We start from the raw sequence: 9,976 nt of genomic DNA, 5'->3' as shown, positions 1-9,976 counted from the left end.
ATTATTATTATTATTAGCCTCCATATTTGGCTATTCTTAAGATACAGTACCTCTAATCATTGTTCAGACTGGAGTTTCTGTTTTGGCAAATGGGGTCACAAAAGGGAAATATACTGTATGAACAAATGTATTTTTTAGATTTTAGAAATTGTCTAGAAATAGTGTTGAATATTAACTAACTTCGTGATTAAATTGAACACAATATTAATGACATTCTAGGGTCATTCAAAGTGCTTCTGTGCTTGTACTTTGAAAGGCTCCCTCCTCCTTCCTGTCCCAGCACATTAAAAATGAAACTAAATTTAAAGCAGCGCCTCATTAAAAGCTTTTATCTCAAGCTATTAGTTCCAGTTAAACACTGAGGGAGGGAGACAGAGGCTGTTTCAGATTGGAGATCAGTGCTTCAGGCGTCAAACTGTGTTCATGCAGGGTTCATCCTCGGCCCTCTTCTCCTTCTCCTTGTTTCAACTTTTCTCCTATCTCTTCCTCATCAGTAGGATTCCTTTCATCTTCCTGCCCCCCTCACGTCCTCGTCTTCTTCCTCTCCTCATCCCTCTTATTCCATAGCTCCTCATCCTCTTTTTTGTAGCTTCAAGGCAAAAACCAACTCCCATCTACAAAGTCTCCCCCAGTGGCTCTCTGAGGAATGACACAAAAAAATATATATTAGGCCACACAAGTACCCCATCTTTCTGAAGATTCTTCTCCTCGCCCATCAGTACAGTGACCTCCCACACTCTCAGATTAGACACATCTTTGAGGGCGGTAAATAGGACAGTGAAGTGTGAAGTCAGGCATTTCTAATTTTACAAGTTAAATGTAAAGAAGCGTGGCAGAATATGTATGACTAAAAGAGGAGTCAAGCAGAATTACTAAGTGGAACTTCATCCTTAAATGGAAAGTTATCTTCACAACAGTATTCTCTCTTAAACTCTAATCCATCCAAGGAAAGTCTGCCGAGGGATCGTGATCTTTTCTAGCAGAAACCTACCTGTAGATAACATTTTATAAACACAGTCATCTAGTGTCGGCCAGTGCGTTGTTACACTTGTACACTCTACAGACATTCATGATCCCTGGAGGATGAATTGCAATCATTTTGGTGGTCCTCTGGCTTTTTGTCTGTCGAAACCAGCTTCACTTTAGTGGTTTTGAGTGAAATATCTCAACTGGATTGAGATATGAGATCATGAAAGTTGCTCAACACATTCAAACAGGAAAAAATGCTATCACTTTGGTGTCCTTTGACTCCTTATGTAGCGCCATCATCAGTCAAACTGTTTGCCCTGTAGTTCACAACCAAATGACTGCATCACATTCCTGTCAGTCACAGCTGTACTTGTGTTTATTGCTAATTGGCAAACATTAGCATGCTAACATACTGAATTACAATGGTGAACATGGTGAACATGAAACTTTCTATCAGCTTAACATCAGACATTAGCATTGACAATTTAAACATGTTAGCATGCTGATGTTGGCATTTAGCTCAAAGCACAGCCTCGTTGCATGACTGTAAAGTGTTGAAATTAACTTTGAAATCCCTGGAACTTTTTGTGTGTGTAGTATTATAGTTTCTTCTTTCCTTTGTAAAAATATTTATAACTGTAAACATGTCGAATTACCTCGTTACATTTTTAAGTTAAATGTCATTGTCACAGTTATTGATCTCAACAGACTTTGTTGGATATTCTTATACAGAAAATAACAGATTAAGTGCCACCAACCGTTTCTTGTTCAGAGTATAAGCGCTAAAAATGTTGGAATATTTTCAAGTATGACAGTAGTTTAAATGTCACTTCTAACAATTTCTTTGTATAATGAATATCATAATATCTTGTAATTTGAAAATAAAAAATAAAAAGCTCAACTTCTGTGTCACATCTGTCATATTTTTATTATTTGTTTTTATTTTCAGGCCAAATGTGTCATGTCGCAAACTCTCAGATTGCCCTCAGTGACTTCCGAACGTGCAAACACCGTCTCATGACAGCAGGCCTTCAGGCATTCACTGTATTAAAGGCATCATTCCCTTTGTGTGGTCATGTATACAAACCATTTTCAGCAGTAAATTGGTTTAATTAACAAAACACACCAGGAGGATGAGACCTCAGCCCCCTCATCAACCCTGTTCCCTCGCCACGTACTCCCTGCAGCTCTCTGTGTCTTTGTCTCTCACTTTGTTCTAGTCCACAGAACTCACAGCATGATTTAAACCATGGCTGCCATTAAAGAATAACAAATCACAGTGAACATGTGCTGAGTGGCCTCTGATCTAAAGCAGCCAATAAAACATAGCACGCAAAGCTGGGAATCATAGCAGACAAAGAGAAGCACTTGTGGGGCCCACAGTATAGATTAAAAATGCTGAACAATTAAGATTGGGCCCAACTGCAGACAAAGGACAGTCTACTTATAGAAGTGGTTATCCCCCTTCAGTGCAGCTAACATGCCACCCTTTAGGCATTGACTCTTCTGTGACTGTTCAAGACTGAGCCAAGGCCTATAACAAGGCCTAGATCTTTTGATGTAGATAAGTTCAACCAAAAATGAAAATTAAGTCATTATCTACTCACTCCCATGCCGATGGATAGTCAAGTGAAGTTTCGTGGTCCACAAAACATTTCTGGAGCTTCACAGCAAAACAGCGTTGCAGTTTTCTCCTAAACGACTTAAGTAAAGACCAGTTGTTGTTTTTTTTTTACATTTTATCCATCTTCCTCAGTTGTTTATGATAATGCAACAAAGAGACTGGTTACTATAGGGCCGTCTTCAAAAGCTGTTCAGTATTTTGAAAACTACTTGAGTGGTAGAAAACAAAGTGTTGAAGTTGATGGTCTTTTTTCTATTTTTTCTTTTATACAAAATGGTGTCCCTCCAGGGTCCATTTGGGTCCTATCTCATTTACAATTCATTTAATAATGTGTTGTAATGTTCCTAAAACTTGATTTTTTATGCAGACGACACCATCATGTTTAGTTCTGCTTCGTTGTTAGCAAGGATGAAGTTGGGTCTCTATTATATGTCCTTTTCAGACAAAGATTCCACAATAGTGCTGCAAAGAAGGCTTGCCTAACACTGCTCCAGTGTGTCATTGAAGCTGTTTTTCAGGTGGAAGTGTGATGAAGTTTTGGTAGGACAGACATGGTGACTTTTCCATGTATAAATTCTGCATTTTTTCCCCTCATACAAGTCTCCAAAGACACTATTTGCTACCACATTACTGGTGTTTGGTTTTGTGTAGTGGGTTGAACTTTGGGACAATTGTATTTTATTTGATGAGTGAAGGATCTGTTAAGTTGTCAGACTGTGAACACCATCAGAACGTCACACCCCTGTCCCACTGCCAACTTACCCTTCCACACAGACGTCGATTTGCCTCTTGTGGCTCTGTTTCTTCCTCCGCTGGCAGATCAGAGGCAGAATGAAACGGCCCCCCCATTCCTCCTTTGTAACTTTCATACAGACGGCAAGGCGAAATACTGGCACAATATTCCTGCGTTGAAAAGGCAGTGTGAATGGGGCTACAGAAAGAAATGCTGTTTTTCTTTTAGTGCAAGGAAGAAATTAATTCAAGCGACATTTTCATTAGTAACTGATTATAATTGATTATGGTAATATTTTATATAAGTATGCAAATTTTGCTTTTTTGAAAATGTTCCAGTGTCTCATGCTACATTGCGTTTTGTCTCTGATTCAGGTTTTCGTACACATCACTGCAGCTTGTATGAGAAACTTAGTTCGTCTTCTTTGCACATCGCAGATTTGAACATCGATACATCAATCCTTATAACGCCATTTTGTATGAACTGCCCCCCTAATTTGTGCTCTCTCCTGACTCCTAAATCTATTAGCAGCTGCAACCATCAGACATGTGGACAAATTATGTAAGTAATTCCTCAAACTTGCACTGTCTTTGGTGAGAGTGCTTTTTAAAAGGTTTTGCACCTAAATCCTGGTGTGAGTTACAGAGACACTGTTTTGCTGTGAACCTCCAGAAATGTTTTGTGGACTATGAAACTTCAACTGACTTTCCAGGCATGAGGGTGAATATATAAAGACTGAATTTTTATTTTTGGGGGATAAAAATCAGCTTGTTTCTCCCGCACTTTTAAAATCTTCTCACAGTTGTCTTCACCTTCTATTATCATAAAGCTCTAATTTTAGTAAACCACAACAACAAGATGGGGCCTTTGCGTGTATTCCCAGCCATGCGATATGACCCCGTAACAGTATATAAATGGATCATGGGCACTAGAAACTTAACCGCTCAGGCTCTAATGGGCTAGAAACTCGTTGGTGTTTCCCACATACAATAGGAGCGCAAACTGAATGACCGACTGACTTCCTATCTGCCTCTTCAGTTACACATGGGGCCCTGTATACTGTGGCGGCCTCATTCTATCGATGCTGGCAGGCAGCACCCATTAACAAACTGCACGCAATCCCCTCAATGCAGTCAGTGCCTATATAGTGATGATGCCACCCAAGTGTGGGCATGTGACAAAGTTCTGTACTTAAGTCAACGTTGAGGTACTTTACTTTAGTAGTTCCATTTTATGCAACTTTATACATTATAGCCACATCTCAGAGGAAAATATTGTTCTTTTTAGTCCACTACATTTGTCTGAAAGCTTTAGTTACTTTTCATCTTTTACAATTTCAGTGAAGACTGTGTCTCCAGATGTTTTGATTTTGAATGTTTGATAAACTAAAAGGTGAAGTGTTTCTGTATGGGTTGTGAAAACTCCCACATTTCTTCAGCTAAATAAACTATTTAAAAACACTCTTCGATTAGCTGGAAAATTCATTGTCACAAAGAAAACACCATTAAAAGTTGACCCACTAAAGTCATGTCAATCTCACGGGACATCCATGCCACAAGCATATGATAATCTTTAACAGTATGATACATTGCTGTAGATGAAATGGGCTCAACCTTAAACATCTACAGCCGTAAAGTGCAACATACACATTAATTCAGCAGTAATATTATTGCAAAAACATCTGGGAATATTTTCTTGAAGAATGAGTACTTTTACTTTAAATACTTAAAGTACATTTTGCATATATACTTTTACTTGAGTAATGTTTTGAATGCAGGACTTCAGTGGAATATTTTTTACAGTGTGGTATTGATATTTTATATCTTATACTATGCTAATACTTCCTCCACCACTGCCAAGGTTGGGTCAGATCACTTAATGCAAATTATATGGCAATTTTTGTAATTAGTAATGGAATCCATTCAATTATAAGTAAATGATCTAATCCGCATATTTTTGGATTACTTCGAAATCAAACATTGAAAATATTGTTCTTTTAACATCTGAAAACATTCACGGTGCAAACTACAATGGCACTCTGTAGAGCGTATACCTCTGCCAAGGCCCAACAGTCCCCTTTTTACAGTCCCGAATTAAAGGGAACTGGCCTTGGCGGAGGTCTGTTCTCTAATGAGTGCCATTGTAGTTTCAAATTTAAACTTTATAGTTTCTTATTATTTGTAATCTGATTATGTAATTCTAACTACATGCAATCTATTACTATCCAGCCCTGACCACTGTCTATACTAATCCATAATCACGTACAGTTTAAACAATGCATACAAGGTACAAGACAGGCCACTCAAGAAACGCTCCAAGTTCAACACTTTACTCCACTATTATACACAACTTGCAACGTTTACAGTACAGTTCATATGATGTCCTCCTCTTCCACCGTCTGTCCTGACCTCAGTTTCATGATCACCTGTCAGAAAAGACAACAGAAATAAAGTTATTTTAGTCATCATTAAGGACTGGCTGTAACAACTGACAGTGACTCACCTCTTTTAGCTGTGCAATCTCTTTGCTGTCCACATTTCTCTGAACATTGTTGGTTATGGCCTTCACTCGTGTCGCGTAACTGGAAGGTTCAGGCGTTATTAAGGACTTTGTTAGCATTCAAATACATGAAAAGATGATTCTCTCTTTGTCTCTTACATGAGAGATGTGAGCGTTTCTTCAAGGTTGCATTCAGAAGGAGAGATGTTGACTATCATGAGGGTTTTGGCATTTCCACCCAGAGAGTCCTGCATCACCTGAGAGAGATGCAAAGTAAGAATACGACTAATGATTATTTCCATTATCGACTAATTTGTTGCATTTATATGAGTAATCATTTAATTTTTTCAATCAATAAAATGCCAAAAATTGTAAAGGGGCGTCTTCAAATTGCTAACAACAGTCCAAAACACAAAGAGTCTTCATTTACTGTCATACATGTCAAAGAAAAGCAGCAAATCCTCCAGCAAATGCTTGACAAAGTATACTGTTAAGAGTTATTACCTGTGTCAGCTTGCTATTCCTGTATGGAACATGTGGCAGATCAGAAGATAACGCTGAGATCACATCACCCAGAGCGCTCAGAGACTTGTTAATGGAGTTGGCCTCCTGCAGAGAGGAGGAGAGGAGAATTTAAAGAGGCCAAGAGAAAATATCAGATACTACTCAATCAGTCCCTAACATATGGGCAAACCTTTAGCTGGTGGTCCTTGGCACCAGTCTTGGCTGCTCTCTCGCTGCCTGCCAGGTCCACCAGGCTCAGCTTCCCGGTGCTTACACTCCCATTGGTCAGGTTCCTGCTCTCCACCATGATGCCAACGATGAGATGGGAGCGGGAACTCTCCACATTCATCTCTTGGGAAACAAAAAGGCCCTGAGTGGATTTGGGATTTTGATACATGCGAATTGTTGATGTTCAGATACAGATGTTGACAATTTCCCAAATATTTTAGAATCACATTAAATAGAGAAAAAAGAAGCAAATCCTCAAATTTGAGATTATTCAGTCCAAGTTTTGCAAACTACAGATATGTTAAATTTGTACATCTTCTACGTGTCAATCAACATTTCTATAATACATCTCATATTACGTTCACAATGATTACATGTACATGAGTTGCCTTTCTGAAGGCAAGGCAAGAAGGTATTTTAAGCCAAAACTTGATCTTTTCTTTTACACGCACCCTCCTTCTGTGTTTTCTCTCCTCCTGTTCTCTACTCTCTCCTCTCAGGTGCACCTGATCAGAGAATTAAGCCCTGCCCAGATTGAAGGGAGGTTGGAAGAGAGAGAGCTCTCTTCTACAGACCAAGCAGTCCTGACCATTTAAGTGTTTCTGTCTTCTTCCTCGGTTGGTGTTTTGTTTTCATTGAGGATGGAGGTCTGGTAGTGCTGTTTTCACAGCCTTGTTTGTTTGTAGTTTACTTTAGTTTAAGTAGTTTTTCTGAGTTAAGGGAGGGAGGTTCTGGGTATTGCAGCCCACTGCGTGGCTGCCCCTGACTTCCCCCATCCTTTTGTTCATTTTGGCTTCCATACTCCATAGTTTTGGTTAATTTTGGTATTATCTGTGAATAAAAGTCCTTTCTTTTTGCAAACTTTGGTAGTGTTTTTTGGTCTCAACCTAACTATATCTTTGGCACAGCATTGTCATAACAAAAAACTTAAACTGAAATGTTAAAATGTAAATACAGTTTTAATCTGTCTGTGGTTTGCAGAAACATACAATATGTCTCCTGGCAATTCAGTTGGAATATTTGGCATTTCTCTCTTGATAATTGGCTTAAATGACAAAACAATAGTCAAAATTGTTGCAGATTATATTACTGATGATTGACTAATCAATTAATCATCTAATCATCCTAGTCTAGTCAAGTTGTTGTATATAAAAATGTATAATTACCAATAAAAAATGTGAAAACACTGCTATTCTTTATTGTTTTGTACCACCCTTCTTTCCACACATGAAACAATTTAAATGTGACAGTTGTCAGTTTCTGCAAACCACTGATGTGTTCACATTTGTATGTGTCAAGTACCATATTGACTTTTCTGAAAATGTGTCATATGATGCTCACATTACATGTTTATCAACTGACTGCCATATCTGGTGGTGGACTTACAAATAAGAAGGCTGGCAAGCCATACAGCGCAGTTCGAGACTGTGTTTCATTTGTAAGTGTGAAGCAACTGGATATTTTTAAGCAGACGTCGAGACAAAAACAGATACTTTTGAGAGGAAGTTGGGACATCTCCAACCTTGTTTGTGGCAACCACATGATCTTTTCCAACTCTTAACCAAGTGTTTTTTGTCACTGTCATCTCGCTGTATTTGTAATTGGTATAAATAACTTTGTAGTTCTCAGTGCCTGCAGCTCCCTGTTAGGTGAATCCTGCAGGACTCTGCTGACCTGAGTGCATCTGTAAAACAATGTTGCTGATTCGCAGTTTGGCTGCTCACCGCTCAGTCCAGTAATGATGTACCTAGCTGCTGCCCCCTCACACTGACTGTAACTAACACGATTAATCCAAACCATTTAGCAGGGCTCTGTTTGAACTGGGCGGCACGGCACGGTATAGAGGACTCACTGGTGGCTGAGATGTGTCGGTTGGCGCAGGCTTGCTGGAACAGAGCGTAGAGCTCCTGGGCACTGGAAGCCTCCTTTGTCTCTGCTCCTTGTGCGAACACAACCCCCTTTTTGGTCCTCTTGATCTCCACCCGCCTGGACTGACCATGGGACTGGGGCTGTGCATGGGCCTCACCAGCCGGGCTCACAAAGAGGTCCTGCAGTCTGTCATTGTACAGCTCCAGCATATAGGCCGAAACCTGAGGTTAAAGGATGAGGAAGCACAGGGACAGACAAGAGAATACAGATGATGTGGGATTCTTCTTCTTACTGTACTTTGGTGATATACTGTCTGTTACCTTGAAATCAAATTTATTGCTGTTCTCCCGTATGAGATCAAATATGGCATTAAAAGATCTCGGCATGATCCCGGGCTTCTTCTGTTCCTTGTCCCCCACCATGGTGAAGGTCTTCCCTGAGCCCGTCTGGCCGTACGAAAAGATGCAGACGTTGTAGCCATCGATGGTCGACTGGATCAGCCTGCGGGGGAAATATATCTGAAACTGCTGAGCTGACAGCATTTAAACATCTGTACTTTGATTACAGTCTCTTCATCAGTGTGTTACACATGTTAGTGATTCACAACCGGGGGCACTTGTACCCTAAATGGTATATCTGCTGTTGCCAGGCTGAAAATAACCTTAAATGGGTGAAATATTGATGAAGGGGGCTTGAGGCTCAATTGGAACATATTTGTTCTATAAAATATCAGAATCTACTTTGTAACTTTATGGTGGACCAAATGATTTACATTTAGGGCCCATTATACAGTATACAGTATGTGTCGCTGTGGTATATTTGTGAATACTGGTCCCTGATATACGTATACCCTCTCACCTGTGGGTGTCATGAAACAGGTCATCCTGAGAGGCCTCAGCACTGAACACCTTGTCAAACTGAAACTCCCTCTGCCCTCGAGGTGTGTCCACGGTGACCGAGTATTCATCTATTTTCTCCACAACGACGGCTCCGCCCTGCGCCACCTCGTTTCTACTCACAGGTCGAATTCGACAAAACACTCTGATTTTACCTAAGAGGAAAAATAACACATGAAGGCCCCACTTTTTTCATACAGACATTTAGTGCTAATGTGTACCTTTCATGTCCTCCACCATGTTGTAGTACTTCTTCCTCATCGTCCTTTCTGACGTGTAGTTCTCAATTATTTTCTTTTTCTCGTCTTTGACTTGTTTTAGCTGGAGAGAAGAGAATTATGACACACAGCTATAACACTAAAGAATATGTGTAAAACATGCTATAGATTATTAAAAATAATAATAACACAAAACTTTTGACTTAATGCATCTGAGTTCTTAGAGAAATATGGAAAGTGAATGGATTTGCAACAATATATTAAAGGTGTTTATTCACAGATAATAACGAATCCTGGTATGACAACGGAATGCACCCAAAACCGACCTGATCCTGCAGCAAGAGAAGCTGCTGACCGACACTCTTCACTCCCTCTGTGGTTTGGATTGTCCCTCGTCCCAAGATGTCCTCCAGCTCTGAGACTGCATCGCAGTCTG

Source organism: Pagrus major, chromosome 5 (assembly GCF_040436345.1).
Source record: "Pagrus major chromosome 5, Pma_NU_1.0".
Lineage (NCBI taxonomy): Eukaryota > Metazoa > Chordata > Actinopteri > Spariformes > Sparidae > Pagrus > Pagrus major.
This window is presented reverse-complemented; position numbering follows the sequence as displayed.